Source organism: Giraffa tippelskirchi, chromosome 5 (genome assembly GCF_054371585.1).
Source record: "Giraffa tippelskirchi isolate mGirTip1 chromosome 5, T2T-mGirTip1v1.2.pri, whole genome shotgun sequence".
In the NCBI taxonomy this organism is placed as follows: Eukaryota; Metazoa; Chordata; class Mammalia; order Artiodactyla; family Giraffidae; genus Giraffa; species Giraffa tippelskirchi.
The window spans coordinates 18,352,776-18,371,007 of NC_137279.1; the positions used below are offsets into that span (position 1 = coordinate 18,352,776).

The window sequence follows — 18,232 nt, forward strand, 5'->3', positions numbered from 1 at the left end:
GCTCTGATCAGGTACCTAAGTACAGGTCAGGGAAATGATGATATGAATGTTTAAAGACAGGGAACTGGAAGAATGATGGCAACCAGCACGGGTTGCTATAGAATGGTATGAAGATGTGGAAGGGATCTTATTACTGGTGCAGAAGACAAGGGAAATGAAAAGGAAGGATTTCACTGTCTGGGCTGCCTTGGTTAGGTTCCAGTCCTGACTGCATAGAAACATAAACAGACAACAGAATGTCTATGCTTGTGCACACTCAACAGCAAGCCTGGGATAAAGCCAGCCACTATATGATGTCACATGATTTAGCAATCTATACTCTTCTCTTTCACTCTGAGGTTTTTCTTCTCTGTTCACATCTGTTTCTGTTCCATTTTTTTCCTTTTTAACTCCAGAAGACTTTTTACTACACTCACTAGAACAATACACTCTTCTCTCTCAGTTTATCTGGCAAGAAACCAGCTTGATTCTGAGATTTTTCTTCTATCCCTGATTAAAACTGAGGACTATTTGTTTCTCACAAGGCCTCCTGCCTTTTGAGATGGCCCACATTCTGACTGTGAAATGTTTCTAAGTAAATACCATCATTTTGTCTCTTGCTGAATTCTTTCTGTAATATCAAAAACTTCATAAAGTCTTGAAATCAGGTGTGTAATCTCAATTAAAAAACCCTGGGTTCAAGTCCCAACCTGGGTTTTGACTTGGGTTAGAATCCCAGCTACCTGGGCTTACATCCTAATCTGGGTTACATGGGTTCAGTCCTAAACTTAAAAAAAAAAGCTGTAAATTAAACAGTCAGGACAATGGGAAATCCAAGACAGCCACTTGGGTCTTTCTGACTCCTTGACAACCCTATTTTTATTTAATGGGTTAAAGCTTTTCTTGACTAAGAAGCTAAGCTCTCTCTCTCTCTCACACACACACAATGGTTAAAAATGTGTTTTTCACTTGGGGCATACTTTTTCTTTACTGGACAAAATGTACAAGCCTATGTGATCAATTAGCCAGACTTATTTTACAAACAAATCAATCTTAATTTGGCTCTATTTGGTAAAAGTAAGGGTAATTTGGGGGGAAAATTATATTTTAATATATTAAATTTTAGTTTTGCTACTTGAGTCCATATCTACTGCTTAAAATTTACTTTTAAAATTTACTTTTCAAATAGCTCTTTGGTGCTATGTTATATTATTTTAAAACTTAATTGAGTTATTAGGAAGGTATTCTAAGCTTGTTTCTCAAACTGATCACTATAATCTATCTTTGGATAAAGACCAAATGCTTATAATCTATAATCAGGGGATATATGGTTAAAAAAAAAAAATGTTTTAAAGAACTGTGTCCCACCTAGATAAAAGACTTTTTATCAGGTATTCTTAAGTTCACCATGTCACCACCACCCCAACCCCAAAAAACCGAAGGGAATCAACTTCCAAGACTGAGCCCTGAATATTCCTTGGAAGGACTGATGCTGAAGCTGAGACTCCAGTACTTTGGCCACCTGATCCTTAGAGCTGACTCATTTGAAAAGACCCTGATCTGGGAAAGATTGAAGGCGGAAGAAGAAGGGACCAACAGAGGATGAGATGGTTGGATGGCATCACCAGCTCAATGGACATGAATCTGGGCAAACTCCGGGAGTCGGTGATGGACAGGGAGGCCTGGGGTGCTGCAGTCCATGGGGTCGCCAAGAGTCGGACACGACTGAGCAACTGAACTCTTTAGCTCGTCTTTGCTTTCTACCATAAGGGTGGTGTCACCTGCATATCTGAGGTTATTGATATTTCTCCCGGCAATCTTGATTCCAGCTTGTGCTTCATCCAGCCCAGCATTTCTCATGATGTACTCTGCACATAAGTTAAATAAGCAGGGTGACAATATACAGCCTTGACGTTCTCCTTTTCCTATTTGAAACCAGTCTGTTGTTACTGTCCAGTTCTAACTGTTGCTTCTTGACCTACATACAGATTTCTCAGGAGGCAGGTAAGGTGGCCTGATAATCCCATCTCTTGAAGAACTTATGAATACATGCTTAGGACTGTGCTACCTAGAACTACACTAGAAGTAGAAGATATTTCCTTCTCTCAGCCAAAATACAGGATGCTGATTTTATAGACATGTATCAAACTGATAATAATACAAGATAAAATATAACAGTGATGAAATGAATACTATATTACCACAAAATTAAAAAGAAAATTAGTTTTCCACTCAGCTTATTTATTAGTAGTACAACTGAAGTGACAGTTCTAACATTTTCAGTACTGCCTCTTTAAAGACGATTACCCTGACATGTAATACTTTCTAGTTGTTTTACTTTTTTTCAGAAGAGATTCAACTATGATTTTTTGAGTGTCTACAATTTGCTTCGTCCTGTGCACACAGCAATCTTCAACTGTCAGAACCCCAATTACTATTTTGTAGAGAGCAAAGTTAGGCTCAAATAGATCTGCCATAAGTCAGCTAAATAGCAGAGTTCATTGTGATTCAAATTCAGATTCTGCTGCTAAAATAATATTATTTCTAAACAATATACAGCTAAAGTATTCTACTTTTGTTTTTTAAACCATTAAAAGCAACTTTTAGATGCCTGTTACTTTTTTATCATGTGGTATTCCTATCAAATTCTGAAACAACGTGGCAGTATCAAATTGGAGAAATATTTTTTAGTTCTATGATTCATTGCGACTATTTAAGATCATTATCAGTAACTTTACAGATTCTAGTACTCTTTAAAAGCACACTGATATTGTCTATGATGATTCCATGACAAGCCAGAAGATCTGTGATCGGTATATTTCTAAAAAAAAAAGTTACTGAATGTTCAATTTTCCTACACAATCAGACGTTTCAGAGGAAGTCTACGGAAGAGCATTCTTCCGTTCAATTCAGTTCAGTTCAGTCGCTCAGTCGTGTCCCACTCTTTGCGATCCCATGAATTGCAGCACGCCAGGCCTCTCTGTCCATCACCAACTCCCGGAGTCTACCCAAACCCATGTCCAGCGAGTCAGTGATACCATCCAACCATCTCATCCTCTGTCGTCCCTTTCTCCTCCTGCTCCGAATCCTATCCAGCATTAGGGTCTTTTCCAATGAGTCAACACTTCGCATGAGGTGCCCAAAGTATTGGAGTTTCAGCTTCAACATCAGACATTTCAATGAACACCCAGGATTGATCTCTTTTAGGATGGATTGATTGAATCTCTTCCGTTCAATTCAGTTCAGTTCAGTCGCTCAGTCGTGTCCCACTCTTTGCGACCCCATGAATTGCAGCACGCCAGGCCTCTCTGTCCATCACCAACTCCCGGAGTCTACCCAAACCCATGTCCAGCGAGTCAGTGATGCCATCCAACCATCTCATCCTCTGTCGTCCCTTTCTCCTCCCGCTCCGAATCCTATCCAGCATTAGGGTCTTTTCCAATGAGTCAACACTTCGCATGAGGTGCCCAAAGTATTGGAGTTTCAGCTTCAACATCAGACATTTCAATGAACACCCAGGATTGATCTCTTTTAGGATGGATTGATTGAATCTCCTTGCAGTCCAAGGGACTCTCAAGAGTCTTCTCCAACACCACAATTCAAAAGCATCAATTCTTCGGCGCTCAACTTTCTTCACCGTCCAACTCTCACATCCATACATGACCGCTGGAAAAACCATAGCCTTGACTAGACGGACTTTTGTTGGCAAAGTAATGTCTCTGCTTTTAAATATGCTATCTAGGTTGGCCATAACCTTCCTTCCAAGGAGTAAGCGTCTTTTAATTTCATGGCTGCAGTCACCATCAGCACTGATTTTGGAGCCCCAAAAAATAAAGTCTGACACTGTTTCCACTGTTTCTCCATCTATTTCCCATGAAGTGATGGGACCAGATGCCATGATCTTAGTTTTCTGAATGTTGAGCTTTAAGCCAACTTTTTCACTCTCCTCTTTCACCTTCATCAAGACGCTCTTTAGTTCTTCTTCACTTTCTGCCATAAGGGTGGTGTCATCCGCATATCTGAGGTTATTGATATTTCTCCTGGCAATCTTGATTCCAGCTTGTGTTTCTTCCAGCCCAGCGATTCTCATGATGTACTCTGCATATAAGTTAAATAAGCAGGGTGACAATATACAGCCTTGACGGACTCCTTTTCCTAGATGGAACCAGTCTGTTGTTCCATGTCCAGTTCTAACTGTTGCTTCCTGACCTGCATACAGGTTTCTCAAGAGACAGGTCAGATGGTCTGGTTTTCCCATCTCTTTCAGAATTTTCCACAGTTTATTGTGATCCACACAGTCAAAGGCTTTGGCATAGTCAAGAAAGCAGAAATAGATGTTTTTCTGGAACTCTCTTGCTCTTTTGATGATCCAGCGGATATTGGCAATTTGATCTCTGGTTCCTCTGCCTTTTCTAAAACCAGCTTGAACATCTGGAAGTTCACGGTTCACGTATTGCTGAAGCCTGGCTTGGAGAATTTTGAGCATTACTTTACTAGCATGTGAGATGAGTGCAATTGTGCAGTAGTTTGAGCATTCTTTGGCATTGCCTTTCTTTGGGATTGGAACGAAGACTGACCTCTTCCAGTCCTGTGGCCACTGCTGAGTTTTCCAAATTTGCTGGCATATCGAGTGCAGCACTTTCACAGCATCACCTTTGAGGATTTGAAATAGCTCAACTGGAATTCCATCACCTCCACCAGCTTTGTTCGTAGTGATGCTTTCTAAGGCCCACTTGACTTCACATTCCAGGATGTCTGGCTCTAGGTGAGTGATCACACCATCATGATTATCTGGGTCATGAAGATCTTTTTTGTACAGTTCTTCGGTGTATTCTTGCCACCTCTTCTTAATATCTTCTGCTTCTGTTAGGTCCATACCATTTCTGTCCTTTATCGAGCCCATCTTTGCATGAAATGTTCCTTTGGTATCTCTAATTTTCTTGAAGAGATCTCTAGTCTTTCCCAATCTGTTGTTTTCCTCTATTTCTTTGCACTGATCGCTGAGGAAGGCTTTCTTATCTCTCCTTGCTATTCTTTGGAACTCTGCATTCAGATGGGAATATCTTTCCTTTTCTCCTTTGCTTTTCGCTTCTCTTCTCTTCCCAGCTATCTGTAAGGCTTCCTCAGACAGTCATTTTGCTTTTTTGCATTTCTTTTCCATGGGGATTTTCTTGATCCCTGTCTCCTGTACAATGTCACAAACCTCTGTCCATAGTTCATCAGGCACTCTATCAGGTCTAGACCCTTAAATCTATTTGTCACTTCCACGGTATACTCATAAGGGATTTGATTTAGGTCATATCTGAACGGTCTAGTGGTTTTCCCTACTTTCTTCAATTTAAGTCTGAAATGGCCGCCGCCCCCGGCCCCCATTCTTCCTTTCCGATCTGTTTAATCAAAATTAGTTAATCTTCAGTTAAAAGTACAGTCAATCAAAACTCTTCACCACAATCAAGTTGTTTAACCAAGGTGTATGGCTGAGCAATGTGGAAATTCCAAAGTCTTCAAAGAAAAATGACAATAATAGTTACATACAGAAGATGAAAATAAGGCAAGTTTCAAATGCCAAAAATCAAGCTTACAAGACTTTGGTGAAAGTTGCTATTTCTAAAACCCTCCAAAAAGATTAAGATAGGAATAGGGAAATACCAGTATCATCCAATGTTTAACAGTAACGTTTCAATACCCAAATAATTTTAGCATCAGTAATGAAAGTACACCAAAGAGAAAAACAAATTTAGCCATATAATTCCAAAAAGAGAAAAGAATAATCCTTTAAAAAATTTAGTCATCTAAGCTAACTACTCGGAGAAGGCAATGGCACCCCACTCCAGCACTCTTGCCTGGAAAATCCCATCGACGGAGGAGGCTGGTAGGCTACAGTCCATGGGGTCGCTAAGAGTTGGACATGACTGAGTGACTTCACTTTCACTTTTCCCTTTCATGCACTGGAGAAGGAAATGGCAACTCACTCCAGTATTCTTGCCTGGAGAATCCCAGGGACAGCGGAGCCTGGTGAGCTACTGTCTATGGGGTCACACAGAGTCGGACATGACTGAAGCGACTTAGCAGCAGCAGCAGCTAACTACTACCCTTTATTCTGTTACAATTTTTCTGTCTTATTTATAAGCCAAGTTCATTTTCCAGTCCATTTTATCTTCTGTTATCCATGGTTAGTATGTGAGTCTGCAAGCAAATGTTAATTAATGCCATAAACATTCAACTTTTACTTGAATTTCAATCTTATTTTCATCCTACTCATACTATCTTCTTCCTCTTTTTCCATTACTAAGTGTCACAGATGATGCTATCATTATATTGCTTTCTGTATTTATAAGGGTCCAAGCTCATATCCCCAGACTTATGGGCGGCATATTTATTCCCTTTGGACATTAACTCTTCCTTTTCCTTCCTCTTGATGGAAACAATTTTCAACAGTCTATGTGAAAGATGAGCTCACCATGCCTTACACACTTAAAATTATAGACATGGTGGTGAGATTTATTTCAATGATTATTGCCATCTGCTCTTTCTATTCCACAGGAAAGAGGGTCTGCCACTGCAAATTGAACTATTGGCTCATTTAAATTATTCTACCTCTGAAAGTGATCTATATTTAATTTTCCAGGAAATGGATAAAACAATTATGCATTGTGACAACTATAATAGAACACACAAATAGAAGAACACACAAAATTTTTAAATGCTATCAGCAAATTTGGCTTCCCTTTTACTGCTGTTTTATAAATAAAACTAATGTTAATGCTCACAAAGTAAATCTAATATAAAATTTATCTAAATTTTTGAACAGTAGCAGGTAAGAGATATAGTTTTAAAGAATCTCGATTTACTATAAAGATCAGAAACTTCCATTTTCTAGTAAATTCATTCCAAGTATTATTTATTAGGTACTGATCTAAAAAGTATGCTTTGAATGACTGGCCTTATTAGAAAAGCTATACCAAAGAGTACAGGAGAATTTAACTGGGTTAAATTTTTTTTGTTAACAACAAAAAAATAAAATAAAGCAGATGGATCAGGAATTAAAAAAAAAACAAAACTGTTCTTATTCACAAAGTGGATGTACCACTTTCTAAGAAATCTACAAAAGCACTACTAGAACTAATAAGTGAACTTAACGACATTTCAGACTGTAAGGACAATACACAAAATTTAACTATATCTCTATATACTAATGTGGCTTCCCAGGTGGTGCTAGTGGTAAAGAACCCGCCTGCCAATGCAGTAGACATAAGAGACCTGGGTTCGATCCCTGGGTTGGGAAGACCCCATGGAGGAGGTCATGGCAATCTACTCCAATATTCTTGCCGAGAGAATCCTGATGGACAGAGGAGCCTGGTGGGCTACAGTCCATGGAGTTGCAAAGACTTGGACACGACTGAAGCGCTTGAGCTAGCAACAAATGATTAGAAAATAAAATTTTAAAATATTACTATCTATGATAGCATCAAAAATATTTAATACTTAGGGATAAATTTAACAAAATATAGGCAAGATCTGTACACAAAAATGCGGAAAATGAAAACTACAAGAAAACTAAAATCGCTGTAAAGACAAAGAAGACCTAAGTAAGTGGAGAAATATATCATGTTCATTGATTACAATATTCACATTGTTATATATTAACATTGTTAATAAGTGAATTCTCACCAAAATGATTTACAGATTCAATGCAATTCCAGACTAAATCCCAGCAGGCTTTTTTGCAAAACTTGACAAGTATAGATTTTAGACTTTATTTGGGAATGTCAAAAAACCTAGAATAGCCAAACAATTCTGAAGATGAAGAAAAAAGCTGGAACATTTATATTGTCCAATTTTAGGACTTAACTAGGAAGCTACAGTAATGAAGACAAATGTTACACTGGCATAAGGATAAACCCTACTGAATACAATAGAGAGCCCAGAAATACACCCACATATGTACAATTAATTGGTTTCCCACAAAGACGTCAATATAATTCAACCCTTCCTATACATATTTTCAAACATACGTGAGGAGGAAACACTATTACTCCATGTTATTTGTTTGGAAGTAACAAAATTAAAACGTGCAAAGGCTTACTTTTCCCTGATTAGTAACATATTAAATCCACACAGAAAAGTATCTCAATGTTTTCTCTTCTCTATGTTCAGCAATTAGTTCCTCTCCTTTGGGAAATGGAATGCAATGAGCTATGTACTGCAGAAATACAGCTGCTTTTCTCTTATTTAAACTAGATGAAGTCACGGAAGAGAGAACACTGACTACATGACCCTTCAGGATATATTCTGAATGCATTAAAAAAAAAAAAACAAAAAAAACCTCTGTCAAACTGAAGCCTTAAAAAATGCTTTATTTCAGATTAAAAATGGGAAGAAAAGCCATCACAATGATGGAAAATGTAATACTGTCAAAGAATCCATTATACATACACATATATATGTATGTTTATATATATATATGTATGTTTATATATATATCTTTGGAGTCACTGAAAAAAGAGAACAGCCTGTGTTGTACCTAAAGCTGAAATGCTTTTTATAAAATCATTTCCTTATTAATACTGGAAGGGGGACAAAGGATAAAAAAGGATGAAAAGTTTCAAAATTTAAATCACTCCCATTTCTTGGGAAAACATTTTCGAGAAAATGTTCATAAGTGCTATGATTCATAGTTGTTTTTCAATATTCAGTAAACATTATATTCTTTAAGTTTCTAATATCCCTCTTTGAAATAAAATGAAGTATTGGTATTTTCAGACCTGAAAGCTCCTAGCATAGAAATACAAAAGAAAATCATACTCCCTAATCCCTTCAATTTGTCCTTTAAACTAAGGTATGTTTTTAATAATGGTGAAAGTGATAATACTGGATGATAAACTAATCTTGAAATTAAAGCCAGTGTTAAGATTTTCTTTCACCAACTCTGATTACTCTAATTATGGCAGGTATTTTGATTCTGTGTGAAAAGGCCAAAGAGGAGAAAAGGAAAGGGGAAAGTAGTATTTAATAAATGCCAGACACAGTATTGTGCTAGTAAATAATCAGTTCTCAATGTGTGCATGTGTGTGTATGAAATGTATATGTGTTTATTACAAATTTTAATAATAAAGGATACACAAGACACAATTTGTAATTATAATAAAATATACAATAATGTTTACTGTAAATTCCATGGAGCAAAATAATTATGACAAAATGCTCTGGGCTGATTTTGCAAAAAGTGATGAGAAACCAATCTAGGGTTGCAACTGATGAATGAGTTAGTTGAATGAATGAGTGTAGTTCCAACCTTAATATTGGATGAATGAGTGCAGTTCCAACCTTAATGTTGTTTGATAATTTCATTTATGTGAAAGAAAAAGAGAAAAGTAAAACGACAAAGATGTATGTCATAACCTCACACTTGTACATCAATAAAATGAGCAACTTCTTTGCTGAATTACATAATAGTTTAGACACAACAACAGACAACAGACTCTTTAATCTGCTTTACTGGTGTTTTTTCTGTCATTTTCTTAAATCCAGACAATCAACAACATAATAAATCAAGCTCTGGTTTACAGTATTTACCAGTTTCCATGATGTAAATACTACCATGACAGATTTCTGTCACGCTACCAATACTTTCCCAAACAAAGAGTTGTGAAGAGATATACAATAGCACATCATTATATATTTCACCATATGGATATAACAGAGATAAAATAGTACAGTGTAGCAAAATAATTAGAAAGTGAAAGAGCTTTGAGCATTTATATACCATTACTTTTAACATAATTTAAATGTTTACATAATTTAATTTTCTAATGATGTCTGTATTTAACAATCAGTTCCTAAGATTTCTAGAAACTGAATCAGCTCTTGCAAGCTGGTATAAGCAAGCTCTAGTAGAGTACTGGCTGGATACCATATAAATGTTTCACAGACAAGGGAATTATCCAGCAGGGGTTCATTCGAGATCGCTCAGTTCATAAATGGTAATACTGTGCTCCAAGCGGGCGTATGACTAACTCAAATCTGTTTTCTATTTTACCAGGTTATCAAAGATACACCTTATATCCAACTTTAATATAAAAATTCATATAAGGATGTTTTCTTTGCAAATGTCCAAGTGGAAACCTGATTTTGGTATGCTCTTTTGACTTGGAACAACAGACAGTGTCATCACTTTCAGTAAGGGAAGGTTTGCTGCATGGGCTTGGGTTGATAAGGCAGGGACCTACCCATAAAAATCTTGATAGAGATGTGCCTCATGGGAATTGGAAAGTCATGGCAACTGAGGGATTGGTCAATCTTCTTATCTCTCACGGCTACACGGTCTCTATTTTTCTGAATACGTCTGCTCATTGTTTTTGTCTTATACACTGAGTATCTACTGAGCAAAGAAAATTATTACCATGGATAACAAAGGAGACATCATATAAAGAAAGTGAGTCAATTCATCAAGAATACACCAATTCCTAAAAGTGTAAGCACAAGAGAGCTTTAAAATACATGAAGCAAAAACTTACAGAACTGAAAAGAAAAATTGACAAATCCACAATTATAGCTGGAGACTACAACACATCTCTTTTAGTAATCAATAAAATCAACAGATAGAAAACCAGCAAGAAAATGGAAGAACCGAACAAAAGCATCAACCAACTGGGTCTTTGAAATTTGAAAAACACTCCACTCATCCACATCAAAATATACATTTTTTTTTCAAATCCACATGAAACATTCACCAATCATATTCTAGCTTATAAAATAAGCCTTAGCAAATTTAAAATAAGTGAAATTATATGAAGCATGTTCCTTTACTGTAAAAAGAATTAGAAATCAATAATTTTTTAAGATATCAGTAAAATCTCCACACACTTAGAAATTAAATATATTTCTAGATAACTAGTTAAATATTTCTAGATAACTCAGAGGTCTAAAAAGAGTATCAAAGGAAATTAGAAAATATTTTGAAGTGAATGAAAATACAACATATCAAACTTTCAGGGATATATAGTGCATAGAGGGAAATCTATGGCATATAAAATGTTTATATGAAAAAAGAAGAAAGGTCTCAAAAAAATAATCTAAACTCCTACATAAAGTAACTCTCAAAATGAACAAAATAAACCCAAAGCCATGAGAAAATAATTTTTTAAAAATCACTGCAATTGAAAACAAAAAGCTTCACAGAAATGCGTGAAATCAAAAGCTAGCACTTTGTAAAGAGTAATAAAATTGATTTAAAAAAAAAACCCTCAAACAAGACTAGTAGAAAAAAATGAAGACAAATTACCAACATTTAAAATGAAATAGGGGAAAAGATAAGTTTTCATTCCAAACCCAAAGAAAGGCAATGCCAAAAGAATATTCAAACTACTGCCCAATTGCATTCACCTCACTAGCTAGCAAAGTAATGCTCAAAATTCTCCAAGCTAGGCTTCAACAGTACACGAATCGAGAACTTCCAGATGTTTAAGCTGGATTTAGAAAAGGCAGAGGAACCAGAGATCAAATTGCCAACATCCACTGGATCATCAAAAAAGCGGGAGAGAGTTCAGAAAAACATCTACTTCTGCTTTATTGACTACGCCAAAGCCTTTGATTGTGTGGAACACAACAAACTGTGGAAAATTCTTAAAGAGATGGGAATACCAGACCACCTGACCTGCCTCCTGAGACATCTGTATGCAAGTCAAGATGCAACAGTTAGAGCTGAACATGGAACAACACACTGGCTCCAAATTGGGAAAGAAGTATGTCAAGGCTGTATATTGTCATCCCGCTTATTTAACTTATATGCAGAGTACATCATACGAAATGCCTGGCTGGATGAAGCACAAGCTGGAACCAAGATTGCCAAGAGAAATATCAATAACCTCAGATATAGAGATGACACCACCCCTATGGCAGAAAGCAAAGAGGAACTAAAGAGCCTCCTGATGAAAGTGGAAGAGTAAAGTGAAAAAGCTGGCTTAAAGCTCAACATTCAAAAAACTAAGATCATGGCATCCAGTCACATCACTTCTACGGCAAATAGACGGGGAAACAAGGAAACAGTGATGAAGTTTATTTTCTTCGGCTCCAAAATCACAGCAGATGGTGACTGCAGCAATGAAATTAAAAGACATTTGCTCCTTCACAAACCTAGACAGCATATTAAAAAGCAGAGACATTACTTTGCCGACAAATGTCTGTTTAGTCAAAGCTATGGTTTTTCCAGTAGTCATGTATGGATGTGAGAGTTGGACCATAAGGAAAGCTGAGTGCCGAAGAATTGATGATTTTGAACTATTGTGTTAGAGAAGATTCTTGCGAGTCCCATTGACAGCAAGGAGATCAAACCAGTCAATCCTAAAGGAAGTTAGTCCTGAATACTCATTGGAAGGACTGATGTTGAAGCTGAAGCTCCAAAACTTGGCCAGCTGATGTGAAGAACTGACTCATTGGAAAAGACCCTGATGCTGGGAAAGATTGAAGGCGGGAGGAGAAGGGGATGACAGAGGATGAGATGGTTGGATGGTATCACCGACTCAACGGACATGAGTTTGAGCAAGCTCTGGGTGTTGGTGATGAACAGGGAAGCCTGGCATGCTGCTGTCCACGGCGTCACGACGAGTCAGACATGACTGAGAGAATGAACTGAACTGAACTGAAAGAGTCTTATAACTTTTAAAGAAAATGAATAGTCACTAAAAACATTTCAAAAAAGAAATCTCTATTTTATACATTATTTTATAGAGATTTCTTTTTTGAAATGTTTTTAGTGACTATTCATTTTCTTTAAAAGTTATAAGACTCTTTCAGTTCAGTTCAGTTCAATAAAATAAAATAAAAAAAAAAGAAAAAGAAATCTCTAGACCCAAATGGTTTCAATGGTGGAGTCTAGAAAACATTTAATAAAAACTCCTAGAATGAGTTTTCAAGATTACAAGGACAACACATTTTTAAAAAAATCAAGCATATTTTTATACACAAACGATGAACAACTGGAAAATTAAATTTAAAACCCAATACCACTTAAAACAGCTTTAACAAGAAGAAATAATTAGGCATAAATATAACAAACTATGTATAGGATCTATACCCTAAAAAACTATAAACCACTGATGAAGTATGTAAAAGAAGACCTAATGGAGAGACTTACCACTGATCATGGATTGAAAGATGTCTGCTCTCTCTAAATTGATCCACAGATTTAACACACTTCTAATCAATATTCCAGGAGAATTTTTTGGTAGATAGATATAGATAAATTGAGTCTAAAATTTATATGGAATGGCCAAAGAACTACAACAAGCATTCAATTTTTGAAAAGAATAATAAAGAGGAATCACATTACCTGATTTTAAGACATAGTCAATACCGACAGTGTGGTACTGGCAAAAGGATAGATACACAGAACAAGGAAACAGAATAGAAAGTTCAGAAACAGACCTAAACAAATATGACCAATTCATTTCTTGGCAAAGGTGCAAAGTTAATTCAAAAGAGAAAGGAGAGTCCAACAAACCATATCAGAACAATTGGACATCCATACATAAAATGAACTGGCCTAAACCTTACATTTTCTACAAAAGTAAATTCAAAAGGTAATAAAACTAAATACAAAACTATGAATCTTTCAGAAGAAAACAAAGGAGAAAATCTTTGTGACCAGAGGTTTAACAAATTAGGCAAGATACCAAAAATGAAAAGAAAGAAACTTCAACCAAGCTTAAAACTTATGCTGTGTGAAGGACACTGTTAAAAGAATTTTATAAATATACAAGCTACAGACTAGAAGAAAATATTTGCAAGTCACATAATCAACAAAGGACTTATATCCAGAATACACATATAAGGAACTCTCAAAACTCAATAGTAAGAATATAAACAATTCAAATAAAAAGTGAGCAAAAGAATAGGAAAAAGATGGCAAGCAACACAAGAAAGATGTTCAACACTATCAGCCATTAGAGAAATGCAAAATAAAACCACAGTGATGAAAATGTTCTAAAGTTAATATCATGGTAATGGATATACAACTCTTGTGAGTATGCTACGCTAAGTTGCTTCGGTCGTGTCCGACTCTGTGCGACCCCATAGACAGCAGCCCACCAGGCTCCGCCATCCCCGGGATTCTCCAGGCAAGAATACTGGAGTGGGTTGCCATTTCCTGCTCCAGTGCATGAAAGGGAAAAGTGAAAGTGAAGTAGCTCAGTCGTGTCCGACTCTTAGCGACCTCATGGACTGTAGCCTACCAGGCTCCTCCGTCCATGGGATTTTCCAGGCAAGAGTACTGGAGTGGGGTGCCATTATACTAAAAACCAATAAATTATACAGTTTACATGAGTAACTTTTATGTTACATAAACTGTAACAAAGACACTAAAAAAAAAAAACTACAATAAGATACCATTTACACACGTATTAGAATGTGTAAAAATAAAATATACTAACAATGTCAAGTGTTGATGAGGATGCAGAGGAATTCTAACTCATGTGTTGCTGGAAATCAAAAACTGGAAATAACCCTAACTTCCATCAGCAGATGAAAGGAAACAAACTGTCATATATCTATTACAGTGGAATACCATTCAGCAATAAAAAGGAATGAATTATTGATACAAGCAATAATGAATGAAACATTAATCTCAAAGGAACTATGCTGTATGAAAGGAGCCAGTATCAAAAATTACATACTATATTATTCTATTTATATGACATTCTCAAAAAGACAAAATCATAATGATGGAAACAGATCAATGGTTGATGAGGGTAATGTGTAGGAGGAGAGAGTGACTATAACAGGATAACTCAAGGAGTTCTGGGGATGATAAAGCTATTCTGTACCCTGATTGTAGTGGTACTTACATGTATTTATACATGTGTTAAAATTCACAGAACTGTACACCCCCAAAGAGTCAACCTTATATATGTTAACTTGAAAAATAAAATATAAAATGTTAAGTAGTCAAATAACAATATCAATTTATATTATCACTATCACAAGAGCCCATCTCCCATTAAAGAGGGAAATGAAACAAAGAAGAAAATAGTTTAAGTCAAACCATTTGTTTTAGAAGATGTTATATTAGGTAACATATAACCTGAGTTTTCTCCAGCTTTACCAGCCTGAAGTATATCAGTGGTAAACTGTTTACTGCTTGCTGCCCTTACTTACATAATGTCTCATATTTCCTTTTGGCCTCCACTCTCCACCCAATCCCCAACCCCAGTTATTTATGGTAGGCCACAGATGTCTCACAGGTGTTCTTATGGTCTCCACATCCCGTCCCTATTTTGTTGATGTCTGACTCTTCATTTCATTTCACGGAAGTGCTTCACTATTGCTCCCGCTGACCTTCCAAAGTTGGAAATCCTTAAAGAATTCCTTTAGTCCTCAATACATAAGAGACATGCTAGGTTCTTGCAGAGATGAGGAGAATGCCCTCTTGTAATCATTTCAGGTTCCTTGACTCTGCCAAGCTCTCAACTTAAGATCTTGCTGCTATTTCAACTTGAAAAACTTCCCCACCTTTTTCCTAGCTAATTCATCCTGCAAGTGTCAGTTACAACAGTAATACCTTAAGATAACCTTCTCTGACCCTTCCAGATTATGTTAAAATTCTTTTGTCATATTCCTTGATAGCACTCTATATTTCTTTTTGCAGTGCTTACATACTTCTAATTACTTATTCAAAATCACTGCTAGGTTACAGACTCCATGAAGACAGGGCAAGTGTCTCTTTTGTTCGCTGCTATATCATATCTCTGGTGTGTAGTATATGGAAGACAAACATGACTGGTTGCTATACGCCTCTTAGAGGTTAACAGTCTCCCTGTCCCTGGAGGTGTAGAAAGAATGTTACAGGACAACCTCAGTAATAATGTAAAAGGGATTCAGACAAAGGCTGGGAGTTAAAACTAGAGGACCTTCAAAATCCTCTAAAATATTTTATTATAATGTGAATTACAAAATTTCAAATAATTAGAACACAATTGATCATACAATAAAACTATTCTGAGCATAACCTATACTATTCAAATTCTGGTGTGACACAATATTAGTCACTAACCTAAAAAGATGCTTGAAATAAAAATTCTGAACAATATTTAACTTAAAAACTAAAGGACCAAACTCAATCTTGTGCTTCCAACTGAATTAACAGATGTTGCCTGTTTTTGTTTGTAATACATGTCATTTCATGGAATTAATTATTTAGCTAATATTTTCTTTCTTATAAAATCTGGTGTTAATTGGAAATCAATTTTTCTTAAGTTTCAACAAGTTAAGTGTCTAGAGAGAGACATAATGTCAAACCCAAATCTGTTTAAAAGCATTTAAAAAGACACTATTTGATCAGTTTTCAAACAGACTTGGACTATTAAAAACAGAATAGACACATTCTGTCTGACAATATGTATTTTCAAATGTAAGTGTGTTTCTGTACTTCAACAGGCATTATTCAATGAAGACACAACAAAAACACATTAAAGATCAACTCTCCCTTATGAGTAGTCAAGGGAACTAAGCTGCATCTCTGTCATTCCTCACTGGCTTACTACAGACAGGATTCTTGAGATTCTTAACTAATTACATCTGCAAAGACCCTAGTTTCAAACAAGGTCACATTCTGAAGTTAATCTTTTTGTACTTCAACTTCCTCTCTAACATGAAAGAGGTAGTGTTGATGAAATAAAACTGTTAACTTTTTCCACAGACACCAGTATCTTTGTTGCCGCTAAGGCAATAGACCTTTTGCAGTCCTTACCTTCTGAGACTCTTTCACTGCATTTCATAATTCTGATCATTCACAGTTCTTGACACCCTATCCCTCCATCTTGATTTCCAAGACACTAATCTTCACGGTTAGTTCTTCCTACTAAAGTCCACTATCTATGTGATTAAGACACCAAAATGTTTATTTCTGGTTCATTTCATTTCTTCAGCCTATCTCTTGTTTGTAGAAAAGCTGTAGCCTCTCAGGCCATTCCTGAGTCACAAAAACTGGGCTCAAGAATTTAAATGACATGAACATGTAGTGACAAAAAAAGTAGCAGTTGGGACAGGAGAACTGTTGTTTTACAGATGCTAAAACCTCCATCAAATGGAAGATATTAACTACTTGATGATCATGAGCACACAGACCTACTGGAGCCTGAGGATTAATAATGTTAACCCCTGTGACACCGCCATGTTACCTCACCATCAATCAATCAGAGAACTGTGCACCGGTAGATCTTACCCCCTGTGATTCCCCTCCCTCACTTTCCCCTTAAAACTTTCCCTGAGGCCCTCCAAGGAGTTCAGGTCTTTTGAGCATGAGCTACCCTGTTCTGCTTGTCCGGCCCTTGCAATGGGCCCTTCTCCGCTCTCAACTCCAGGTTTCGGTTTGGCCTCCCTGTGGGCTGGGCACACAAACTTGGGTTCAACAAAAATTTCACTACTTACTGAGCCCCAAACTTGCACACCATACTGAACATCTGCCACTGGCTCTCCCACAAACACCTTGAACTCAACACATCCGAAACTGAATTTAGCAATTGGGCAGTATAATGGTTAGGAGGCAAAGGCTCTGGAATGAAGACTACCTGGGTTGAAATACTGGTCCTGCCTCTTATTAAATGTCTGACCCTGAAAAAGTTACTCTGATCTTTGTTTCTCTCATCTATAAAATAGAAATAATAATTACAATTATTCCACACTTACAGGTTATAGTTTATGATACTGAATAGAATCAAGGTGTGAACTAGCCAATTCCTGTTTCATCATGGAGGTTCATGCTATATTGAGATGCAAGTTTCACGACAATGAGCTTGTGAAACCAGAAAACTATAGTGCTTCTTACAATCAGAGATGTATTTTCCATACCACATTTGAACCACGTTTCTGTTATCAATCATGTGTACATCTTAAAATATTTTTTCTGAAAAACTGGTATTAAATTGATGATAACTAGGAAATATTAAAGCAGATACTGCTTTTCAATATAATGATTACTTCACTGACTAATTACTGGCATCTTTATTTTCAGTTTAACATATCCAGGGGTGTTTATTCTAGTTAAGTACTGTTTATTTCTCTATTCATCACTGCACTTCAACTAGTAGCAGCACGTGAAAGAGAAATCATATTTATTAAAGTTCTTTAAAGTGAATCTGTCATTTAATTATCAACTTCTTACTCGGGATTTTGCTAATCTCAGCCTCTAGCACTCACAAGCCATTACTTACTCTTTAATGCAGGCCACATTCTAACTTTTCCAAGTCCCACCCAGGCA

At 36.5% G+C, this 18,232-nt stretch overlaps 1 protein-coding gene across 7 annotated transcripts in view; it reads right to left on the minus strand.

The window, feature by feature from the left end:
• The window catches only part of XPR1 (xenotropic and polytropic retrovirus receptor 1), a 201,520-nt gene that overhangs the window by 111,526 nt on the left and 71,762 nt on the right, over nt 1-18,232 (minus strand). The gene's annotated exons all lie outside the window — the stretch shown is intronic.